The 9,022-nt window shown below is 53.2% G+C and overlaps 1 protein-coding gene across 3 annotated transcripts in view; it reads right to left on the reverse strand.

The window, feature by feature from the left end:
• Nucleotides 1-9,022, reverse strand: part of Cntfr (ciliary neurotrophic factor receptor) — a 38,627-nt gene that overhangs the window by 27,006 nt on the left and 2,599 nt on the right. For all 3 annotated transcript variants that reach the window (XM_031377099.1, XM_031377097.1, XM_031377098.1), the window contains exon 2: nt 2,381-2,470. The gene's annotated coding sequence lies outside the window, so the exon portion shown is untranslated. The remainder of the gene's footprint in view (nt 1-2,380; nt 2,471-9,022) is intronic.

Consider the following 9,022-nt stretch of genomic DNA (forward strand, 5'->3'; position numbering starts at 1 on the left):
CAGAAATCTGCCTGCCTCTGCCTCCCAAGTGCTGGGATTAAAGGCGTGCGCCACCACTGCCCGGCTGTGATGTAGAAATTGAGCCCCATTCACCACTGCCTTGCCCTCTGGGAAGGACAGTGCAGAGGCCACAGGTCCCCCACTCCAATAAACGCACCCCCCCCATTCTTGCTCTTCTGGCCCAAGCCTCCCTCGTTCAGGAGGGCCAAGCAGGGCCAGTCTCCAGGAGGCTACCCAAACTGCTTAGATAGTAGTGGGGCAAGTGAGCAGCCAGGCCTTGGGCTGTACACAGAAGCACATGCACACATCTGCACACACGGGCGCGAGGATGGACCAGGCGGCTGGGGATGCTCTCACCGAGGGGCCACATGCCCCTCCCCTCGCCCCCGTGGGGGAGGGGTGATAAATATTTAAGGGGCTTTTAGCTCAGAAGGGGCTGAAGCCGGGGGAGGGAGGGGGATCCACGCTGCCTGATTAATGGGGTTACGGGCTTGGATCAATCTGTCCGCCTGCCGCTCCCTCCTTCCCTCCTCCTCCCTCCCTCCGCCTAATGCGCTTTATCAGGAGACGTTTTTCTGACTTGGCAGCGTCGCGCGTTTTAAATAGACCCATTTAGAGCTCGGGTTGGGGGAGAAGAAGGGGGAGGTGGAGGGAGACAGAGATTGAGACGGGCAGGGAGACAGAGACAAATAGGGAGAGAGACGCCCGGAAGAGAGAGACAGAAGAGAGAGAGAGAGAGAGAGAGAGAGAGAGAGAGAGAGAGAGAGAGAGAGAGAGAGAGAGAGAGAGAGAGAGAGGATGCAGAGGAGAAAGCAGAGGATGAGGGCAAGGCTCCCGTGGAGGCTGAGATGGAGGGAGGTGATGGGAGGCCAGAGCAAAGGTGGGGGCTGCAGAGCAGAAACAAACACAGAAAGACTGAGAGGGGAAAGCAGGCACCGGCGGCCAGCGGAAACCCAGAGAGAGTCTCTCTGTAAGGGCTGAGTGCTAGCTTGGGAGACAGCAGCTATCTTTTATTTCCAAAAACAGTTTTTCATCCACTTTGTTAAATTAAAAAGCTGTTTTTAAAAGTGGTGCTGGAGGTGCTGCTGGGGAGGGTGGACAGAACCGCCAAGCCCTCCCTCCTCAGCCCCACAGAAGCAGCTTCAGGCTGAGCCCCTGGGGTGTCTCCAGCTCCCCTGCTCTCTGTGATCCTCTGAGATCCCCAGGGACAGGGTCAGGGCATCTGAGCTACTGTTCACTGGCAGGAAGTCCTTCCTGCTGTCTGGCCTCAGTCTCTCTTGCTGCAGGGAGTTCTTTTTTTTTTTTTTTTTCTCCTGAGCACCACCCTCTTTTCTCAGCCTCTCTTCTAGCTCCCGACAGTGCTCCCAATTTGGAGGTGCTTACGGCCAAGTAGCCCATTTTTCCTGGTAAGACACCAGATTCCCAGGTGTACCCCAATAAATACCATCTATTATTCTGTAAATCCATGTCACAGTCCCTCCCAGTTTGAACACACGTCTAACGCAGACCCCACCTCATGTCCTTAGGCCCTCTGGGAGGAATGAGGTGGGAAGTCTAATTTACACTACGACATCTCTTCTTCCTTCCTCCTCTGGACCCCTGAACTATCTAAGCTTCCTGGAAGGCCATGTGTCAGCTTGGACTACCCCACTCCATCCTTAACAGCATGAACTCCTGGTTTTGAAGGGTTGGTGCCCCCCCACCCCGCCCTGCTGCCCCAAGCCGGGAAAATGGCCAGTCTGTTTGGGAGCTGAGATGAAAAGCCCAGCCGGCCTTTGTGGGCCTCTGGCCTTTGTGGGCCTTTGGCGGGTTTTGGACAATAGGCCCTTCCGTTCCGCTCCAGTGCCTCAATTCCTCAGATGCCCCCACCCTGGGGCTGCCAATCCAGGGGCCTTGCCTGCTTGAATGAGAGGCAAGGAGGGTGAGACTCAGCCCCGCTGATGGCCCCACAAGATTTTGGACCTGCCATTCCATCTTCTTCAAACTCAGCTACTCCTTCAGACTCAGCTGCTCCTTCAGACTCAGCTACTCCTTCAAGCTCAGCTGCTCCCTTGATGGAGCCAGAGAGATGTTTTAGGGGCAGAGAGGGAAGGAAGAGGAAGACACAGACAGCAACAAGATTTCCTGAATCTGGCATTCAGCATCCTCCGTGCAGAAGGGTACCCTGACCTGGTGCTGCCCTTTCCTGTGTGGCAGTGGATGAGTCTCTTTCCTCCTCTGGGTCTAATACAGGGGCGTGAGGAGCCTCTGGCCCCTGGTCTTGGGAGGCAGGACAGGAGAGCTGAAGGAGCATGTCTCACTCAGGTCTGTCATTCATGGCCCAGTGCACCTGCCTGATGCCCCAAGAGCAACCTGCTCTGCCTGGGCTCCCAGCACCTACCTCGTTACCACCAGATGTTCTCCAAACACATCAATATTACCCTCCTCTCCAGACCACAGTCTTCCTGGGATGCTGTGACGAGGCCGGGTTCTGGAAGGGCAAAGGACATACATCAGGTTGCAGAGAAGCCATAGGTCTTCTCGGAGCCCATCATACTCTCACAAGCCCACTCTCAAGGGGGTGTGGGGGAGGCCAGGTCTCAGTGTTCTCATCTGTGAAATGGAAACAGCTACCTCCTCCGAGCACCGTTTTGATGACTCAGCACCTGAGCAGTTGCTAGTAGTTGGGCTTCTGATAGAGCTAAGTGAGAATGATTACCTAGCATGGCTTCCCCAGCACTGCATCCCGCCCCCCCCCCAAGCTAGCTGTTATTATCATCTCTCTGCCAGAAGCAGATACGCCTGGGAGAGGAAAAAAGCAGCATAGTGTTCTTCTACCAGCTCTTTTTCAGTTCTAAACCACAGGGACAAACAAAGGGCACAAGAGAGGCCCGACACCACTCACAGATACATACCACAGATTCCCACACAGCCAGGGTTCAGGCAGAAGGGGCTCCACATCACACACGCATGCTTGAGCACACACACTCTCGCACACGCGAGCACACACACATGTCACGGGCGCTGGCATCAATGCCCACCGTTCCCACATCCTCCCCATTCCCACGAGGACTCGCTGAGCATCCATCATGTGCGCAGAACTGTTCAAGCAGCCGTATTTGCACCATCCCTCTTCTTGGTGATCCCTTCCATGAGACAGGGGCTAACGTTCTTCCCACCGGACAGCTAAAAAACCCTGGCACTCAAAGATACTAAATAACGTATATAATATCTACGGATAACTATGTAATGTATAACTCTGGGTCTGACCATTCCCAGAGCCTAGAATGGAGGCAGCACCCCTCCCCCTCAACCTCTCCATACCAGTTTGCCTCTGTAGCTCTCACCCACTTAGACAGTGCTAAGGGTATTTATTCTTTCTGGAGTGCTGGGGACTGGACCCGTGCTAACTGAGCACCCGCTCATTGAGCTTATCTGCAGCAGCTGGCCCGGTCCTTGGTTCTGCAGACTTTACACTGAGTCCTTAACTGACTTCTAACTACCCCCCCCAACCCCCGACAGGCTCCCACTGGGTAGCTTAAGAGATTTTCTGATCTCCCAGAAGTCAAAGTGTCTTGCCGCTACACCCAGCTACACTTACATATAGTCTTCCTTTATTCTTCCTTACTTTATGTGCATGAGTACTTTGCGTGCGCGAGTTTTGCCTCTACACATGTACATCCTGTGAGTGCATGGTGCCCTTGGAGATCAGAGGAGAGGTTTGGATCCCCGGGAGCTGGAGTTATATGAGCCGCCATTGTGGGTCCTGGGAATTGAACCTGGGTCCTCTGCCAGAACAACCCCTCTCCAGCCCTTAACTTACATTTAAAAAACAAAACTGTATGTCATGCGTGTGCATGTTCCTAAGTGTATGTGTGTGCACCACATGCGTGCAGGAAGCTGCAGAAGTGTCAGAGGTGTCAGATCCCTTTAGCTGAAGTTACCAGCCATGTGGGTCTTGGGGACCCGAACCTGGGTCCTCTGCAGGAGCAAGTTAGTGCTCTTAACCACTGAGTCATCTCTCCAACCCCTTAACTTACAGTTTTGTGCCAAATCATCAAAACAACATACTGAGATAACTTTATTTCTACTCAGCAGTGAGAACACTGAGACAGCAGCTAAAGCAGCTCTCCCCAAACAGCGCAAATGGCCACTGGCAGGGGCCCTGGGAATTCAGCGTTATCGAAAAGCTTCAATGAAATCTGGCCACTCAATAGACCCCTCACCTTCTACATGTCCCCGGGAGATATTAAGGGTCTGACTGCCTCCTCAACAGGTCCCAGAATAAATCTGCCAAAGGTATGATTAGGGGCCCGAATGCACGCTCATGAGACAGGAAAGAGACTCTGTCATGGAATCCTGCCCAGAAACCAGAAACATCACTAACAAGAGAAGGCCAGTAACTAAAACAGTGTGTTAGAGAGACAGGCTGGCTGGTGGTGACAGATACCAACACACCAAGACTCAGGCCCAAAGACGGGGAGATAGAGGGAAGGCAGGCAGACATCAGCTCAAAGAACGACAGGTAGCTTGACACAGAGACAATAGCAGAAAGAGAGGGGACAGGCTAACATGGAAACATAGACAGATACACACTGACATGCAGAGGCATCGACAATTATAGACCCATCTGACCTTCACAGGAAAAAAAAAAGCAAGCCAGGCTTAAGCTGTGTGTGGCACGTATGTGAGTGTGTGCGTGTGCTGGGGGAAGCATGCAGTATCTCCACGCACATTACACCAGCTGCTTCCAACAATCTCATCTGATTAATAATAAATGCCCTGTAATTACAGCTGCTCCCCCCCAGCCCTTTCTTCCTGCTTTGTTTGTTTGTTTTTTTTTTTTTTGTCAGCTGCCGCCAGGCCAGCCCCCTCCCTCCCCATCATGGATCCCATGACCCTCTCCGTCCTCACCTGCAGCTTTCTAGGAGACAGGAGAGAATGCAAGCTGACAAGCCAGATTCCCGCTCTGCAGGGGCTACCCGGCTCTCTAACCTGGATGAATGCCCTTAGGTGCCAAGCAAGATGTCTTCACATTTCTTCATTCACACCTCCCCGTGACCTGTGTATCACTGGCATTCCAATATGGCCAGAGACGCACAGGTGGGCCAAAGACGTCACCACCTACAAGCCACTTACCCTTGGAAACTTATGAGGCTTGAGGGAAGAGGAAGCAGGGCAACAGGACCCTGCCACTTCCACCCCACCACCCGGGCTCTAAGCATCTCAGTCTCCTCCCGCTTGATTGCTGGGGTACCCTCTAGCTTTGGATACTGGGTGGCTCCGGTTCCCCATTCCTCAGTGACCCGCTCCCATGTGCCACCAAGTCTACCTCCTTCCAGGCCTCCCACCACCAAAGCATCTCTATCAGAATCAGCTGCTTCCTCCGCTGATCTGTTTCTAATCGCTGGGGCCTGGTTCACGCTTGCCCCCCCACCCCAATATTGATTCCATTATTTGGAGAGACATTGACGTCAGGAGTCTGGATGGGTGCCAAAACCGCCTTCTCTCCAGGCCTGGGCCAGGGCCCAGCGCCCCCCCACCCGCCACCCCCCAAAATCCTGTGATTTCACGGAGGGGCTTGGAAAGGTCAGCTCAAAGGCCAAGGTCACGTGGCATCTGCCTTCTGATACTGGACTCTTCTTGCCTCTTTTGGGACCACCATGCAGTGTCGTGTTCCTCCTCCTGAGGAGAGGGCCCATACAAAGGCCCGAGGTCAGAAGTGAGGTACAAGTCTACAAAAGGGGGGTCTTTACTTAAATCCTTGCTAGGACTTGCTGCACAGGGGTTAGGGATACCCATGGCTTAAGAGAGGGTACTTAAGGAAAACCCTTGTTTACTTACCACACACTTGCTAGGAACTTGAAAAGGTGCCAACTGACTGAGTTTTAGTTCTGCTGTTGGGTGCTCTTAGCCTGCTAAGGAGGAAACTCCCTGTAGTGTTTAGGATCACCAGTAGCCCTAAGAGCTGCCATCACTTAACTAACCACACACAACTGATCTAATAAAGCCTTGCTCGGTACTGACCAAAGGCCATGCCTCTCCTGCCCACCCAAGCCTGCCTCAGTTTCCCACACTCATCATGTTCACTCCTAGCCTCTTGAGTGTGTGAGTCTCTCCTTATCTCTCTCCAGCTGAGGTGCTGCACAGGCCCCCAAGAGCAACTCTGTAAGGGCTGAGCCTGTTTTAGGGCCTTGTGTTCTCAGACAGACCAACAGACAGTCCGCCCTGCCTGAGCTTCGGTGACTTGAATATGGGCTCCATTCTCCAGTCCTACAGAGAATTAAGGACACACTCAATACCACAGGAGAATAGAGACTGTCCAGTCTTCAGGAACATCACCAATGAGGGGAGAGGGCAGAAAGACCTCCAGTCACTGCCTCAGGATCAGGTTACTGTCTGCTGCTCTCTCTAAGGACATGTCTACCTTCCACCCTCAATCTCTGAGGGAAGAGAAGCTTTTCTTATCTGCAAATCACTCACAGACCCTTTGAGCCAGAGAGCAGTGCAAAGGGGAGCTCTTGGGCCTCAAACCTTAAACACGGAAGGATCTTCTCTCCCCACAACCATGCCTCAACATGGAGAATGGACTTCCGGCCAAGCACCAGGAACATGGTCCTACCACAAGAAGCCACTTGTTTGAAGGAAGAGAAAAGCCTTTGTTCTCTTATTACATGTCCTATCTGTGTCGCAGGCAGGGTACAGCGGTGACTGAGACAGACCCAGAACCCACACAGGCAACACTACCACCTTGCTGTACTATGCAAGGAAAGAACCCATAGGGGTATGGTTGGACTCTGCCCAGAATCAGAAGACATCTGTCCCTAAGTTCAGGGACTCTGCAGCACATTCCCAAGAAACAGATAGGCCCTGCTGACCACAAGTCACCACCCACCGTTGACTAACTTCTGAGGAAGTTAGTTCCTTCTGAGGAAGGCCTAATCTCAACTTCTCAGAACTGGGTCCCTGCAGTTGCAGGATCTGACATCTGCTCCAGCTCCTCCTTTCACCATAGCCAGAGCTCCTGACTCTGGTGACCTGCTCCCCATCCCACCCCCACCCCACCCCCGCAACCCCAGCACTAGCTTTAGGGGCTTCCTCTGCCTGTTGCAAAAATAAAGGGGGACAATGATCCTTGCTCTCCACCAACAGTTCCTCCCCACAGGAAGCCAGAGCCAATGTGGGTGTAGTCACCCAGGGCCACTGGAGTTCACTGTCACTTCCCTCCCCAGCCCCCTCCCCACAGTGGCTCTGGAGGAGGGGGGTCAGTCCACTTCAACCTTCTTGCTTTCTGGACCCCTCCCCAAACCACGCACACATGGTACCCCCCCACACACACCAATCTGCATTTCAAAGAAAATTCACTCCATATGTTTCCGATTCATTTACACTTCAACTCGCTATGGGGGGGGGCGCAGAGTGCAGAACGCCTTGCCTCCAAGCCCCCCCCCTCCTGCCCCCGTAGGGAGGCTGGAGAGCATGTGTCCAAAGAGACACACATCTTTCAAGGCTGTGGAGCAGTTAAAGCCGGACCACCTCTGCCTAATGTGCCCTCTCCACGAACCAAGTCCTTACTGTGTAAGCTTCTATGGGGCTGGGGTGGGAGTAGGACGCCTCAGGTGGTCCCACCCAGTAATCTCCACAGTGGGCTGGTGAAGCGCAAGACCATTTCTCTAAGGCAGGTAGAGTCCTGGGGAGGGCTGCAGCCCAGACTCCCTGGGGCTAGTGTTCTTTTAGGGAGAAGAGAGGGGAAGGTTGGTATTCCTGGGTAAACACTGGAGCCATGAGGCATAACATGGCCCCTACCCTTCTTCTCCAGCCTGAGCAGAGGAGAGTAGAGAGGGCGCAATTAGATACAGCCTCTTCTCTCTCAGAATCACTAATGCACCTGGGAACTTTCTGGAGTCCCAGCCCTGAGGCTGAGTGTGTTGAGGGGAGATGTCTGAGGACTTGAGCCTGTGACCCCCCACCTTCCCCATCACCCTGCTCCTTTCTACCACAGAGAGGTGCCCACAACTATTTAAGGAATATTTCATGGCACATGGAGGAATCTGACGGTTCATTGACCCCTGTACCAACAAACCACGCAGACATTCTGCCAAGAGCCTAGTTGGCTGGTAGGAAGGCTTGACCCGCTCAGTGTCTCCCACCATCCTGTCCAGCAGGTCACAGCCTGTGTAAAAGACCAGACGTAAACAGAACCAAGCGTATGCCCCATCTTCACCCTGGACATGTCTCTGTTCTTCACCTTGATTCCCCTGATGCAGAACCACCACAACCTAAAGAACACACATGGGAACACGTGACAAAGTCTAGGCTCCCTGGCATTGTGGACGTCACAGTCTTAGTGTGGGTCTGAATGTGAGCAGCGGGATGGAAGTATGAGTTTCATGTGGGCATCAGGATCTAACGTCAGTCTGAGTATGACTTCTAAGATCACAGTGTGGGGTTGTTTGGTTCTCTGGCAGTGTTGGAGAGCCAAGAAAGATGGGTGTATGAACCAAAGTCCTGGGGTGTGCGCCTGACTGTGGGTGGTCGTTGGGGGTCAGAAAGTGGACTCAGAGACTGACTGAGCCCCAAACAATTTCTTGCTAAACAGTGTGAGCTCTTGGCCTTCAGGGTGTTCTGGGTGTGAGTCCAGGTTTCCCTTTTTAAGTATGAATGTCAAGCCTGCCATGCCTCGGTAAACCCAAGTGTTTCAGAATCTCAGCGTCATACTCTTCTTGATTACAGGAAGAAGTGAGAATTCACAGTGCGGCCACTACAGTTCTAATATGAGTCTAAGGAGGAGCTTTCAGACCCTCCTGTGAATCTGAGGGATGGGTCCAAGGTTAGCCCCTTGAGTCTAACCCTTCAATCCCCCAGGTGACTCTAAGTGTGACCCAAAGGTCCTCATATGACTCCACATGAGCACTGTTGGATTTGAATTCGAGCCCCATTTGTAGAGATGGAAGTCAGAGTGGGACTGGCTGGCACAGAGGGCATGGCAGCCTGACAGGAACTGCAGTGTCCCGAGAGATCCCTTGCGTTCACTGGGGGGGGG

The sequence above is a fragment of the Mastomys coucha genome, unplaced genomic scaffold, assembly GCF_008632895.1.
Source record: "Mastomys coucha isolate ucsf_1 unplaced genomic scaffold, UCSF_Mcou_1 pScaffold18, whole genome shotgun sequence".
Classification (NCBI taxonomy): domain Eukaryota; kingdom Metazoa; phylum Chordata; class Mammalia; order Rodentia; family Muridae; genus Mastomys; species Mastomys coucha.